At 38.7% G+C, this 16,784-nt stretch overlaps 1 long non-coding RNA gene across 1 annotated transcript; it reads left to right on the top strand.

Moving 5' to 3' along the window:
* Nucleotides 1–516: 516 nt before the first annotated feature.
* On the top strand, nt 517–16,669 carry LOC139190700 (uncharacterized). Its single transcript, XR_011575045.1, has 2 exons — nt 517–686; nt 16,577–16,669. It is a non-coding gene; the product is annotated as an uncharacterized lncRNA (long non-coding RNA).
* The last annotated feature ends 115 nt before the right edge of the window (nt 16,670–16,784 follow it).

Here is a 16,784-nt window from a genome sequence, read left to right on the forward strand (position 1 = left end):
ATTTTTCTTTTGTTGAAGCTTTTATGTTGAAGCTTTGTGAGTGGAGCATGTAGGTTGAGGTAGTGTTCCCTTAATTTCCCGAGTGGGGAAAACTTCTCGATTGGAGACTTGACAAATCCAAGTCACTGAGTCAGGTCGGCTATATGAATCTTAGAACGCCATTGTGCTCGATCCTGTGTCATGTCGTCCGTTAGATCCAAGTACTCTAAGTCTTTTCTTAAAGTCTCTTCCAAAGTTTTCCTAGGTCTTCCTCTACCCTTTCGGCCCTGAACCTCTGTCCCATAGTCGCATCTTCTAACCGGAGCGTCAGTAGGCCTTCTTTGCACATGTCCAAACCACCGTAACCGATTTTCTCTCAGTTTTCCTTCAATTTCGGCTACTCCTACTTTACCTCGGATATCCTCATTCCTAATCTTATCCTTTCTCGTGTGCCCACACATCCAACGAAGCATCCTCATCTCCGTTACACCCATTTTGTGTACGTGTTGATGCTTCACCGCCCAACATTCTGTGCCATACAGCATCGCCGGCCTTATTGCCGTCCTATAAAATTTTCCCTTAAGCTTCAGTGGCATACGACGATCACACAACACGCCGGATGCACTCTTCCACTTCATCCATCCAGCTTGTATTCTATGGTTGAAATCTCCATCTAATTCTCCGTTCTTTTGCAAGATAGATCCTAGGTAGCGAAAACGGTGGCTCTTTGGTATTTCCTAATCTCCGATCCTCACCCCTAACTCATTTTGGCCTCCATTTGCACTGAACTTGCACTCCATATATTCTGTCTTTGATCGGCTTAGGCGAAGACCTTTAGATTCCAACACTTCTCTCCAAAGGTTAAGCTTCGCATTTACCCCTTCTTGAGTTTCATCTATCAACACTATATCGTCTGCGAAAAGCATACACCAAGGAATATCATCTTGAATATGTCCTGTTAACTCATCCATTACCAATGCAAAAAGGTAAGGACTTAAGGATGAGCCTTGATGTAATCTTACAGTTATGGGGAAGCTTTCGGTTTGTCCTTCATGAGTTCTTACGGCAGTCTTTGCTCCTTCATACATATCCTTTATAGCTTGGATATATGCTACTCGTACTCCTTTCTTCTCTAAAATCCTCCAAAGAATGTCTCTTGGGACCCTATCATACGCTTTTTCCAAATCTATAAAGACCATGTGTAAATCCTTTTTCCCATCTCTATATCTTTCCATCAATCTTCGTAAGAGATAGATTGCCTCCATGGTTGAGCGCCCTGGCATGAACCCGAATTGGTTGTCCGAAACCCGTGTCTCTTGCCTCAATCTATGCTCAATGACTCTCTCCCAGAGCTTCATTGTATGACTCATTAGCTTAATACCCCTATAGTTCATGCAATTTTGTACGTCGCTCTTATTCTTGTAAATAGGCACCAAGGTGCTCTTTCGCCACTTGTTTGGCATCTTCTTCGTTTTGAAAATCCTATTGAAAAGGTCAATGAGCCATGTTATATCTGTCTCTCCCAAGGCTTTCCATACTTCAATCGGTATATCATCTGGGCCCACTGCTTTTCTATGCTTCATCTTCTTCAAAGCTACAACCACTTCTTCCTTCCTGATTCGACGATAAAATGAGTAGTTTCTACACTCTTCTGAGTTACTCCACTCCCCTAAAGGAGTACTCCTTTCATGTCCTTCATTGAAAAGATTATGGAAATAACCTCTCCATCTGTCTTTGACCGCGTTCTCTGTAGCAAGAACCTTTCCATCCTCATCCTTGATGCACCTCACTTGGTTTAGGTCTCTTGTCTTTTTTTCCCTTACTCTAGCTAGTTTATAGATATCCAGCTCTCCTTCTTTGGTATCTAGTCGCTTATACATATCGTCATAAGCCGCTAACTTAGCTTCTTTCACAGCTTTCTTTGCCTCTTTGCTTCGCTCTTTTATACCTTTCACCATTTTCATCAGTCCTATCCTTGTATAAGGCTTTACAACATTCCTTCTTAGCCATCACCTTTGTTTGTACCTCCTCATTCCACCACCAAGATTCCTTTTGGTGTGGAGCAAAGCCCTTGGACTCTCCTAATACCTCTTTTGCTACTTTTCGGATACAGCTAGCCATGGAATCCCACCTTTGGCTAGCTTCCCCCTCTCTATCCCACACACACTGGGTGATTACTTGCTCTTTGAAAATGACTTGTTTTTCTCCTTTTAGATTCCACCATCTAATCCTTGGGCACTTCCAAGTCTTGTTCTTTTTTCTCACTCTTTTGATATGTACATCCATCACCAACAAGCGATGTTGATTAGCCAAGCTCTCCCCCGGTGTAACTTTGCAATCCTTACAAGTTATACTATCCTCTTTCCTCATTAGAAGAAAATCTATTTGTGTTTTTTACGACCCACTCTTGTAGGTGATCACATGTTCTTCTCTCTTCTTAAAGAAGGTGTTGGCTAAGAAGAGATCATATGCCATTGCAAAATCCAAGATAGCTTCCCCATCCTCATTTCTCTCCCCAAAACCATGGCCACCATGAAAACCTCCATAGTTGTCTGTCTCCCTGCCCACGTGTCCATTTAAATCTCCTCCTATAAATAACTTCTCCGTCTGAGCAATTCCTTGCACCAAGTCTCCAAGGTCTTCCCAAAATTTCTCCTTCGAACTCGTATCCAACCCTACTTGAGGTGCGTACGCACTAATCACATTGATGAGTTCTTGTCCTATTACAATCTTGATTGCCATGATTCTATCTCCTACCCTCTTGAAATCTACAACATCTTGTGTCAAGGTCTTGTCCACAATGATGCCAACACCATTTCTCGTTCTATTTGTGCCCGAATACCAAAGCTTAAACCCTGAGTTTTCTAGATCCTTTGCCTTAAGACCAACCCACTTAGTTTCTTGTAGGCACATAATATTTATCCTTCTCCTCACCATAACTTCCACTACTTCCATAGATTTTCTCGTTAAGGTTCCTATATTCCACGTTCCTAAACGCATTCTACTCTCTTGAACTCTACCCTTCTGTCCTAGCTTCTTCACCATCCCCAGTCTAATAGGATCAAAGTACTTCTTTTGTGTGTCCTGTGTAAAGTTGATAGGAGCATATGCTCTCAAACAACTTTGAGTGGAGTCGTTCGAAAAGAAGTTTCTATGGCCCCTTTGCTCATTTAACACTGCATCCGGGTGCCGACCGTCGATAATAACCTGCCAACCCAAGAAAACTTCGTACCTCAGTGACGGTTCGAGGTTGTTCCCAATTCTCCACTGCTACTATCTTTTGAGGATCTACTTGAATTCCTTGTGCTGATACAACATGCCCCAAAAATGCCACTTCAGTCAACCAAAACTGACATTTACTGAACTTGGCATACAACTGATGTTCTCTCAATTTCTTTAATACCAAGTTAAGATGTTGAATATGATCTGTTTTAGACTTGGAGTATACCAGAATATCATCAATAAAAACAATAACAAATTTATTGCCAAGGATATTTAGCACATGTGGTGTTAAATGATGTTGTTCCTAGCAGTGTAGAAGAAGTTGGTGTGGTCAGGCACTATCCTGATGTATTTCCCGATGATTTGCCGGGATTGCCGCCAGACAGCGATGTGGAATTCTCTATCGATTTGCTTCCATGTACAGATCCTATATCTTTAACTCCATATAGAATGGCTCTAGCTGAGTTGAGAGAATTGAAAATTCAGTTACAAGAATTCCTTGATAAAGGTTTCATCCAACCTAGTTCGTCACCTTGGGGAGCTCCAGTATTATTTGTGAGAAAGAAAGATGGAACTCTGAGATTATGCATTGATTATAGGCAATTGAACCGGGTAACGATTAAAAACCGTTATCCATTGCCTCGCATCGATGATTTGTTTGATCAGCTGAAAGGTGCGTGTGTATTCTCTAAGATTGATTTGAGATCTGGTTATTATCAGTTGAAGATTAAAGATGAAGATGTACCTAAGACGGCTTTCATGACCCGTTACGGACATTATGAATTTCTAGTTATGCCATTTGGATTGACTAATGCACCTGCAGCTTTCATGAGGTTAATGAACGAGGTATTCCAGCAATATCTTGATAAATTTGTTATTGTTTTTATTGATGATATTCTGGTATACTCTAAGTCTAAAGCAGATCATATTCAACATCTTAACTTGGTATTAAAGAAATTGAGAGAACATCAGTTGTATTTCAAGTTCAGTAAATGTCAGTTTTGGTTGACTGAAGTGGCATTTTTGGGGCATGTTGTATCAGCACAAGGAATTCAAGTAGATCCTCAAAAGATAGCAGCAGTGGAGAATTGGGAACAACCTCGAACCGTCACTGAGGTACGAAGTTTTCTTGGGTTGGCAGGTTATTATCGACGGTTTGTTCAGGATTTTTCTATGATTGCTTTGCCGTTAACGAAGTTAACCAGGAAGGATGTTAAGTTCGAGTGGGATGAGAATTGTGAGCGGAGTTTCCAACAATTGAAATATTGCCTCACTCATGCTCCAGTATTGGTACTTCCTGATGATAGCGGTAACTTTGAGATTTACAGCGACGCATCTTTGAATCGTTTGGGATGTGTTTTGATGCAACATAATAGGGTGATCGCCTATGCTTCTCGACAGTTGAAGAATCATGAAAGAAATTATCCTACTCACGATCTTGAATTGGCAGCCATTGTTTTTGCTTTGAAGATTTAGAGGCATTATCTCTATGGTGAGAAATGTTAGATCTTCACACATCATAAGAGTCTTCAATATTTATTTACTCAGCATGATCTTAATCTTCGTCAGCGAAGGTGGATGGAATTGCTAAGTGATTATGACTGCACTATTGAGTATCTGATAGGAGCATATTTATGCGCCTTAGTTTAGCTTGTTCTTGTACATTTATAGTGTTTTTGCTTAAGTAAAGTAGTCTTTTAAGCTAGTTTTATGTGTTTTCAGGTTCTAAGGGAAAAGTATGCAAAAGGATGCATTTTGGAGCCTTTTGGAGCAAAGTTGAGCTTGGAATGAATGTCATATGCTTGGAGCCAAGAGGATGGACGAAATTGAAGATTTGAAGATGATGTTTCCTACTTGAACAAGGTTTCCTAGTCGAAGTAGGAAAGCGCCTAAGTGAAGATGGAATCCTAGTTGAATTAGGATTCCTAGTTAAAATGGGTTTCCTAGTTGAATTAGGATTCCTTGAAGATGAAGATTCCTACTCAAACAAGGTTTCCTACTTGAAGTAGGAAAGTTAAATCCAAATGGCATCAAGTTTCAGCAACAAAGAAGTTTTCCAAGTCCAAGAAGGAAAAGGAATCCAAGATGAAGAAGGAGAAGAATTCCAAGTCAATGGAGGATTGAGACATGTTTTCCTAATGCTAAAAGGACTCCAAAGTGTTGTAGGACACAAATGAGAAGTTTCTAGAAAGTTTACATCCTTGCCGTGGGTTTCATGCAATTCCTATCAGTTTTAGGGCTTTCTAGAAGCCCTATCCTTAAATCCCTACATTGGTGCCGCACCCTAGCTTCTAGATGCCTAGTTCCTTGCCTTGCAAGGCATTCTAGAAACCTTATCACCTTATCCTATCCCTGCCGCACCTAGGACCCCTTTTCCCTTGCAAAATCTGATTGTTTATACCTATTTCCTTGTGGATTTGGGTTATCCAAGTCCATATCTGATTACCCTAGGGTTTTAAGTGCCTATATATACTCCTATTAACCCTTAAATCAGATCACCACTCACCACAATTCACAAATCACTCCAGAAATTCGTCCAAACTCTCTCCACACCTTTGCCGCACCATTCCCTTCCCCTAAACACTACTACATCCCTCCATAACCATGCATCCATACCCCTAAGGCTCTAAACCTGTCCCTAGACCCTTGCCGCACCAAGGAGGAGGAGAAGGAAGCTCGGAAGTTCATGCAATTCAAGTTCGCGTCGCTGGAATTTCTAGGTGTTTCTTTTCCTTTGATTTCAATGTTTAAATTCAATTCTCTTTGTTTTGTGCGTATGAGGAACTAAACCCCCCCTTGGCTAGGGGGGGATTCGAAATACATGTTTATGCTTGCGTTATGATTTGATTACTTCTAATTGCGTTTCATAAGTTGTGAATTCAATTTACTTATCTATGTGGATTACATTGATTTGTGTGTGTTGGTTGAGAGTGCACGCTTAATTATCATGCATAAATTGAATGCTAGGATATAAGGAAATTTCACCTAATCGTTATGGAATTATATTCACAAGTAGTAAAGGTTGATGATCTCAATCGCGTTAAGTAAATTCTTGGCATAAGTTTCAGGCAATCATAGTAACAAGTGCTTCGTCAATGCTTATGGTTTTCATAGAACTTAATGATTCTTGCTTGTATCTCTATTATGCAATCATGTAGGGGACTTGTGGGGAATGTTTTGGGTTGTCGTATGCAATCATCCAATTCAATAACGTTAGGAAAATCTGAAGGTTAATTTAAGCGGACCTAATTAACTTGGGGCATTGAGAATTCATGGTTTATTGAAAAGCAATTGGAAATCGTTTCGTATGCAAGTATAACATGTGTGGAGATGAACCCCTTAGCTAGCCTTCCATTCACCCATTTAAATCAAATTCGTTTTTACAATCTGTTCTAATTTACAAAGTTTGTTTTGTTTTTAAATTCGGCCAAAACCAATTCCCCTTTGTTTTAAAGTGTCAAATTAGTTAGTAAGTGTTTTACTTTGTGTTTTTAAGTGTTTTGATTCAAGTTAAAACCCAAATTCGTCCAATTTGGTGCTTAGTGTCCAAAACTGCCCAGATTGTGTTTTTAAGGCAGTTTTGAGTGTTTTGGTGCTGTTTTGAGTCTTTTGGTTTGTTTTGGTATTTTAAAGTTTAGTTTTGCATTCTTTGAGTCTATTTTAGTGTTTAAAACTTGTTTTTTTTTACGTTTTTGAGTCATGTCCAAGTGATTTTGCAATCCCTCCTAATCCCCGGTCTAGAACGATCCCTACTTACATACATTGCTACAATTGATAAAAAGAGGGTTTAATTTGAGTGCTAGTTAATATCACATCAGTATCATCCGAGTCGTGCTAATGTGGTAGTTGATGCACTGAGTAGGAAACCTCAATGTCGTCTCTATGCTTTGTATGCTTGTCGTGTTCCCCTTCTTGCAGAACTGAGGGCAACTGGAGTAAAGTTGGAGTTGGAAGATCGAAGCAAAGCTTTTCTTGCTAGTTTTCAAGTCAAGCTAGTTTTGGTTGATCGTATACTCGAAGCTCAGATGGTGGATGAAAAAATTCAAGAAATGGTTCAATTAAGAAATGAAGGGAAAAAGAAAGACCTCAGGATTCGAGAATCGAATGGCATGCTTATGCAGGAGAACAGAATGTATGTGCCAAATAATGAGGAATTAAAGAAGGAAATTTTGGATGAAGCGCATTGTTCAGCTTATGCGATGCATCCAGGAGGAACCAAGATGTACCATACCATTCGACCATTTTATTATTGGCCGGGTATGAAAGGGAAATTGCAGAGTATGTAAGTAGGTGTATTGTTTGCCAGCAAGTCAAAGTGGAAAGAAAGAAGCCTTTTGGGCGAATGCAGCCACTTCCCGTTCCTCAGTGGAAATGGGAAAATATAACTATGGATTTCGTGTATAAACTTCCTCGTACACGAAATGGATTTCATGGTGTTTGGGTGATTGTGGATCGCCTTACCAAGTCAGCGCATTTCATTCCAGTGAGGGAAAAGTATCCCCTGAATAAATTGGCTAAGTTGTTCATTACGAAGGTTGTGAAGTATCATGGAGTTCCAGTGAATATTATTTCTAATGGAGATCCAAGATTTACTTCTAAGTTTTGGGTAGCTTTTCAGGAAGCTCTTGGTACAAAATTGCTTTACAGCACTGCTTATCATCCTCAAACTGATGGTCAATCAGAGAGGAATATTCAGACGTTGGGGGATATGTTGATATCTTCAGTGTTACAGTTTGGGGATTCCTGGCATGACCGTCTAGACTTGATGGGATTTGCCTATAATAATAGTTTTCATTCAAGCATTGGTATGTTGCCGTTCGAGGCACTTTATGGTAGAGCTTGTCGTACACCATTGTGTTGGTCGGAGGTTGGTGAAAGAGTGTTAGAAGGCCCAGAGATTGTAGATGAGACTACTCAGAATATTCAGGTGATTAAGTCTAACCTGAAAGCGGCCCAGGATTGACAGAAAAGCTTAGCGGATAGACATGCCACCGATATAATGTATAATGTGGGTGATTTTGTATTTTTGAAATTATCACCTTGGAGAGGTGTGGTATGTTTTGGAAAGAGAGGAAAGTTAAGTCCCAGGTACATAGGACCTTATGAGATCACTGAGAGGGTCGGCGAAGTTGCTTCTAGATTGGAGTTGCCTCCGGAGTTATCTAAGGTACATAATGTGTTTCACGTCTCGATGCTTCGACATTATGTTTCCGATCCTTCATATGTGATTCCTCCTCAACCTTTAGAGATTAATCCGGATTTGACGTATGATGAGGAACCAGTGACTATACTGGATTGGAAGGATAAGGTTCTAAGGAATAAGACAGTGAGCTTGGTAAAAGTATTGTGGAGGAACCATTCTGTAGAAGAAGCTACTTAGGAAACGGAAGATCGAATGAGAGAGATGTACCCAAGGTTATTCAATGGGTATTAAGCGGATTATTTGGTCGTATGAATTTCGGGGACGAAATTCTATAAGGAGGGGAGATTGTCACAGCCCGTCCCGAGATTTTTATATCGGGGATGTGAAATGAAGGAATTACCCTTGACAAGTATTAAGGTATGTGTGTGTGTGACATATCTTTTGGCCTAAATACAATTATTTCATAAGATTTTATAAAAATTATTAAGTTGGATTAAATGAGTTTGTGAATTGTGTGGTTAGGGATGAAGTTGAATGGATGGTGAGGATTGTGTTGAATCACACACACACACTTCCTTCATCTCTCTTCCTCCCCCGTGTCTCTCTCTCTTCCCTCATGACTCTCTCTCACTCTCTCACTCTCGAACCGTACGGACAAGACCAAATGTCTTCGAACTTCCACGGATCGAAGCTAAAAAGGTATGGTTCTTCATCCTTTCGTCGTCCTGAGTTGAATGGTGCTAGTTTTAGGACGTGAAACCTTCGAAATCACGTGAAACCCGAACACCAGTTTTATGTCACTGTTCATGCAATCGTATTATGTTGATTTTCAGGGAATTCTAAGCTCACAGTGAGCTTAGTGAGGTCCTAAGGAAGCTCGGGGACGTTCGTTTGGAAGTTTTGGACGTCGGGATCGTGTAGTTCGAAGTTGGCCGATTTCTTGGAATTTCTTCGGTGACACCTATCCCGAGGACGAGCGCATCCAGGGATGTCACGGGGGTTACGACCTATCGACTTACCAGTGAGTGGGCAGTTTTGTTTTTCGTATTACCTATATACTATTAATTCTCCCAGAACTTTAATTTACATGAAAGTAAGTTTCAATTGCCATGCATGCATAGTATGAATATTACGGGATGATGTTAATGCATATAGATATGTGTGTAAATTGGTGTTGTGGACGCCCAGGTGAGTTTTATGGAAATTATGTGAATCACCGATAATGTGAATTGTGTTAAGAACTCATAATCTGCACCTTGATGTTAGTGCTCATATTATTCACCGCACCGCATGCTCACCTTGGATCCAAGTAGGTGTTGGAAATATGCCCTGAAAGTCAATCTTTGGAAGAAACCTTTCAGGACAAATGAATGGATGTATAGATGACTATTATACATCAAATGGCAAAGATACTAATTAGGACTATCTCAATGAACGATATATGTCCTAAATAGTGAATCCATGGACAATGGATCGATTGAAGAAGTAATCTAATGATGTTAGACTATAGAGACCTTCTTCACGTAACCGTCATGTCCAAAAGGTTCCTGGTCATAGGATTGTCGAAGGGAAACTGACAATGCATAGACCGGTACATACTATGTCCGCTTCAATTGGAAGGATGGAAAGTCTCATCCCATTCGTGTAGTGACACTAAGACAAGTATGTAGGTGCTCATTAAGGGAATGAGTTCACTGAACACAATCGAACGAGAGTACTTGCATGGAGGTCTACTCAATGTCAAGCAAGTAACTCTTATGGTTGGAATAATGTAAGTAGTCCTTTGACCTGAGGCATCGTCGTTGTCTTGTGGTTAAGTACTTGATCTTTGATTATGTTAAAGTCACCTCATTCGCGAGTGTCCACGGCATAGTTGGGGTTAAGCCACTTAGTCATGAAGGCAAGTGAATGCGCAACAAGGAATCTCTAATCTTTGTTAAGAGAGGAAGAATACTCTAAGATATGATTCGGGAATCTTCGACCGAAGTATCGAGCATAATAAAGGAAAGCGTTCCTGTATGATCCAATTGAATCATATAAGAAGGAATAATCACATTAAGGGTTTGACATAATATATCCATACCCTAGTGATGTGATTGAGAGTATTGTTTTAGAGAATGATCGAATTACATTGTAATTCCAACTGAATAGGTTCTCCGAACAAATTCTACATTAGCTTGGGTAGCCATGATATATGGTTAGATGTCACTCATGGCTTGTGAGTTCTTCTAGATGATTAAATGTAGTAGTCAAAGAAGAAGGTGAATTAAAAGTAAGTTTTAATTCACTAAGTGATTGGATTAAATATAATCAATTGGATTGATGCCAATCACCTCACTGCCTTGCTAATTAGAACCTAAAACGATTGTTTACCAATACACTCTTGTAGTGAGTAATTAATGGATGATGGAAATAATTAATTGGATTAATTAAGTGTTGTGATTAATTAGAAAGTCTAAAGAAATCATAAAAGCGATATAAGATCGTTTTGGGCTTAAAGAAACGTTCGGGTTTAAGTGGGCCCATTGGGCCTAAACCCATTGGGCTTTTATTCAAGCATTGGATGACTTGAAATAAATAAAAGCCCAAAGCCCAAACAACACTAAGGGGGCCGGCCATATAGAGTGAAAGAGGGAGAGAAAGGTCAAATGTTGACTTGTTTCTTTTTGGCTATATAAGGAACTTTATAGCATATATTTTCATTAGGGTTTTTTGAAGTGTTGAAAGAACAAAAGGAGAAAAGAAAAATAATCTCTCTAACACTTACAAAGGCCGGCCACCATAAGGGTGATTTTAACTAATCATCTTCTCACCCTTTTGGTTATTCCTTCATCCTTCTCACTACACTAGTGGGTGAGGATCTTTAAAGGTTTTCAACTTTGGAAACTTGAAGAGAACCTAGGAGCACTCATTCTAACAAAGTGGAGGAGGCAAGGAAGGAGGCTAGGCTCAAGGACTTCAAGGAGCAAAGGTCTTGGAGGTGGTCCATCCTTGGTCTAAGATCTAGATCAAGAGGTATAATACTACTCCTAAACTTTGTCCTTAAGTAAATTTGTTTTTGATGCATCTTACATAAACCTATGAACCTTGAAGGGGATTTACATGACTAGAGCTTTGATATTATTTGTTAAAATGCTTCCGTTGCTTTCGTATATAAATTTTGAATTGTATATGCATGCTAGTCACTAGAAATCCCAATATGAAATCTCATAAATTTCCCTTCAGTAGGTGCATGTCGTACAGACCATGTGAGGGTTCCGACATGCTAGTCGTACAGACCACTGAGGTGGTTCCGACTAGTAGGTGACTTTCGATTATATACGCAGATCATTGATGAAAAAAGCACTAGAGCGTATTATTTTACCATCTTAGTCGTACAGACTACTATATGTAGTTCCGACTTATGTGCAGCGTGGTGCCGTACAGGTCCCAATTGGTGACTCCGGCAGGGCCGTACAGGTCACCGTTGGTGACTCCGGCTGGATGGAAGATTAAGCTATGGTATCAGCCATACAGGACCATTGTAGGGTCTCCGGTTGATTTATTATTTTCACCTGACTTATATTGATGCATTTATATTGCATTTTGGCATGTGGCATGGTATGGCATGGTATATTCTTTCTGAAAAGCGTTGAAGGATTGTGATTTGAACTTTTGGTGTTATATATAGGATTATATGCTATTTTTCTGGGAAAGTATACAGGTTTTACGGTGAGGGGTTAGACGTGTTTTAAATAAATGTTTTGGAAAGATTTGGTTTTACTGATCCACTCAATTTTGTTTTTGCGCCCCTCCAGGTTCTAGCTAGCAGTTGGCGGCTCACGAGGTTCTTTTCGGCATTCTGACAGACACTCAACATGTAGGACTCACCTGCGGGTGTTGTACTTTAATTATAGTCCTACTTGACTGCACTTAGTACCTTCGCTCTGAATTGTGTGTTTACTTTATAACTCGCTCTAGTATGCTAGTTGAATATTTCTGCTAGTAGTTGGTATTAATCCTTCGTATTTCTTATTTTCTTGCTTCCGTATCGCACTTATGGTTACATCACGATCACGAGGCGGCCAGCACGCCCTGATCTCATGATCGGGGTGTGTCAATTTAGATATTTTAAAATTTCTTAAATATTAACATATTTATTATTATATTTCCATCAAATTTATCTCGGCCCTCCCTAGATATAATCGAATCCTTAAATTGAGAAAAGGGATATGAGATTCCAAGAAAATTAGCAAAAAAATTAATTAATATTATTGAGTGTATTTTTGACATAGGAATTAATTAAAATAAATAAAAAAATATACATTATGATCAAATTAATTAAAAATATATTTTATACTAAAGAGATTGAGGATTTTGGTTAAGCCACACAATGGGCAACCTAGTTTGGTATTGAATTCGCAATCCATGAGATTCGAACCTAAGACCTCTTATTTAAAAGTAAAGAGAAATACCACCAGACCGTGATACTGAATGACAATTAAAAATATACTTAGATTATAGAAGTCAATAAAAAGTGAAAACACTCTTTTTGATATTTGTCCAAATATCTAAAGTTTAAAATAAAACATCTTATTTTGATTTTCTCTTCTATATAATGGTTACTAATCATGATAAATAATCTGACAATGTAACATCGTTTTAAAATAGAGAACTTTAACGAAAAGCATCCGGTACTGTTCACTTTAACGAAAAACCACATTTTTACACTAAAAAGTCAATTCTGATACTATTCACTTTACCTTTTATTTTGTCCTTATCATTAAAACTCAAGGCTTTCAAGCCCTTTTCATTAGTTTTCCTTTTAAAATATTTACCATCGCTCATTTTTTTTATTATCTTCAGCTTAGAGTCGCACTCTTCTAAACAAAAATATTGACAATAGTCTCCCAGAATATACGAATAAATTAACTGACGACCTACTTCTCCATGTTCCATTCACATTTCTTTAATGACCATGCATACACACTTCCCGCTTTCAGCTTCCTCCGTAACATTGCGTGAGAATTGAGCATGCACCCGATACTTTAGAATTTTTTTATTCAACCACTTATATTATAATATTTAATGTACTAGATTGTATTTTTGGCACATTAAAAAGGATTTGGATCATCACCAGATCCCTTCTCTGGAGATCCTAAGGATCAACGCATGTGGATCGTTGATCGAAAATTGTGCGGCTCCAATTAAATATTTTTTATATTTTAAAAAGTAAAACAATCTCGTTTTGCGTAAAAAATATTAAAAAAAAAATTGTGGCCGCACGATTTTTTATCAATGGTCCACGTATGTTGATCCCTAGGATCCCCAAAGAGAAGATGAGGATCCAAATCCCATTAAAAAAATCTCTTCACACCTATATTTTACTAAATAGAACACAATCTATATATTTTAGGCATGAAGAGTCATTTGAATGACATCAACTAGGCTTATGACAAAAAATTATATTAATATCTGATGAAGTCACACCACAATCATGGAATTTAAATATTATAAATCCAGCTGCATCTATACGGAATTCAAAGGGTAATTAGTAATATTTTCACTCATGAGTGTGCTGCATGACGAGGGGTAACACACACGCACCCATTATACAAGGAGGTAAGGATGCAAATATCTTACCAACATTAATTATGTTGTAAGGGAGGCCAGAAAAATAAGCAATAATTTATACCCTAATGCGCCATTGGTGTAATGGTGTCACTAATAGAAGCACTTCTTGATAGGAATAAATTGGTTATGGACTTGCTATTCACAAGATTCAAATTTAAGATCTCTCACTTGAATATCAGTGAAGAAAAATATCATGAGACCGTAATACTAAATGGCTGTCGTCTTTTTAATTCTCTCTTCCAATAAACTCTCTCCCAAAGAGTTTCAAGAACAACTCTCCGATATCTAGTCTTAGGCCGTATTTCTAATTAGTCAATTAACATCTAAGATCTATCGTAACAGAGAGATTATACTCATAAAACGGATGTAGGAACGAATTTCTCATTTTTCCGACAATTGGCATATTCCACTTTTCCTAAATCTTGATTTTTCCACCTTTTGATATTTTATATAAGAGCACTCTTTTTTTTTTTTATAGAAGCGATTTACTTTTTGGTAGAGGATATCAAATCTAGGACCTTAATGGGGCGTTTGTTTGCTCTCGTTAACTCTCACTGGACTAGATTGGACTAAAGGTTAGTTCAGTCCCTTGCTTGTTACTTGTTGGGACTTACTTTAATGGCACTAACATTCACTCGCCTTGACTAACCATGGGATTAGCCAGTCTTAGCGAATCCCCTAAAAAACCATGGGTTTGCTAGTCCTGTTTCCAAAACTACGCACGATGTCTGCATTGCAAGTCTAAAAGCATGCTTCTGGGCAACTCCGTTTGCCCAACCATGCCTGGATCTGAAACCCAACCCCACCCACAACCTAAGTCTCAAAAACCAACCACCAAAATTTGGAAAAAAAAAAAAAGCAAGTAATAACAATAACAATCTCAATAGAAAAATTCTTCCTTATTCCCGAAACTTCCCAGAAAATTCCCAAACAATTTTTCTTTTTCCTAGAAAATTCCGGAGCAAAATGGATAGAGAAGGGGAGAGAGTAGCTTTGGGAAAAAAAACAGTTGGAGAGACGGTGAGGGAGGAGAATGGTTTTTAAGTGTTTTGTAGAAAAAACTAGATTTGAACTTTGAAGTGTTTTGCAGGAAAAAAGATGGGAGGAAGGGAAATAATGGCGATAGAACCAGGGTCGGCCTTGAGGGTAGCCCAAGTAGGCGCCCACCTAGGGCCCCCACTTCGAAAGGGTCCCCAAAAAAATTTTATATCCTGTAAATAACATATAAATACAAAAAAAAGTAAGAGATATCATAATTCATTTGTTGGTGCAGTGGAAAAGTTCGACTTTCTTTTTCTTTGCAGTGTTGAGTTCAAAACACAGAGATGTCTTTGTTAGTCACTAATTTTTTCTTGTTTTTCAAATTTACTGTCAATTCATCCATCCAAATGCATATAAAGTTATAAAACTCAAGTCCCTATGCAATCTTTTTTTTCTTTCAACTTCCCAATCTCCCCATTTCTATCAAATTTTTAAACCATCACATGGTTTTGAAGATTGTACTTTAAGGTATTCAAAACTTTGAATTTATATTTTTCTTTTCAATAATTTTTTATTCAATGGATTGTTTTAGTATTCGATTTGTTAGTGTGATGTTGATTTTAGGAAAAAAGCACAAGAGAAACAATTGGTGTTGTTGAATTTATTATACTTATCAATCAAGTTTTATTGTTTTTTACTCCCTTGATCATTAAGTTTTATTGTTCTTTACTCCCTTGATCATCAAGTTTTATTGTTTTTCACTCTCAATCTTAGACTCTTGACTACAAACATTTAGTACCACTAGTAGAAAAAAGCTCATTTATCATGGTTGATGCCCATGGTAGATCAATCCACCGTGGACATTGTGCCCGTTAGTAATATGGATGTGATAGAAAGTCACATATTCTACCACGGGCTATACCCGTTGTCAATTGTAATACAACCACGGATTGTGCCCGTTGTAGATTAAGATCTAACACCATGTGCACTATAATTGTTGTGGATTACAAATTGGTCATGGCTAATGCCCGTTATAAAAAAAATTTTGAACAACAATAACAACAAAGTCTTTTCCCACTAAGTGGGGTCGGCTATATGAATCCTAGAACGCCATTGCGCTCGGTTCTGTGTCATGTCCTCCATTAGATTCAAGTACTCTAAGTTTTTTCTTAGGGTCTCTTCCAAAGTTTTCCTAGGTCTTCCTCTACCCCTGCGGCCCTGAACCTCTGTCCCATAGTCACATCTTCGAACCGGAGCGTCAGTAGGCCTTCATTGCACATATCCAAACCACCGTAACCGATTTTCTCTCATCTTTCCTTCAATTTCGGCTACTCCTACTTTACCTCAGATATCCTCATTCCTAATCTTATCCTTTCTCGTGTGCCCACACATCCAACAAAGCATCCTCATCTTCGTTACACCCATTTTATGTACGTGTTGATACTTCACCACCCAACATTTTATGCCATACAGCATCGCCGGCCTTATTGCCATCCTATAAAAAATTTCCTTGAGCTTCAGTGGCATACGGTGGTCACACAACACGCTGGATACACTCTTCCACTTCATCCATCCAGCTTGTATTCTATGGTTGAGGTCTCCATCTAATTCTCTGTTCTTTTGCAAGATAGATCCTAGGTAGCGAAAGCGGTCGCTCTTTGGTATTTCCTGATCTCCGATCCTCACCCCTAACTCATTTTGGCCTCCATTTGCACTGAACTTGCACTCCATATATTTTGTCTGTCATCAGCTTAGGCGAAGATCTTTACATTCCAACACTTCTCTCTAAAGGTTAAGCTTCACATTTACCCATTCCCGAGTTTCATCTATCAACACTATATCCTCT

This window comes from Malus domestica, chromosome 13 (assembly GCF_042453785.1).
Source record: "Malus domestica chromosome 13, GDT2T_hap1".
Lineage (NCBI taxonomy): Eukaryota > Viridiplantae > Streptophyta > Magnoliopsida > Rosales > Rosaceae > Malus > Malus domestica.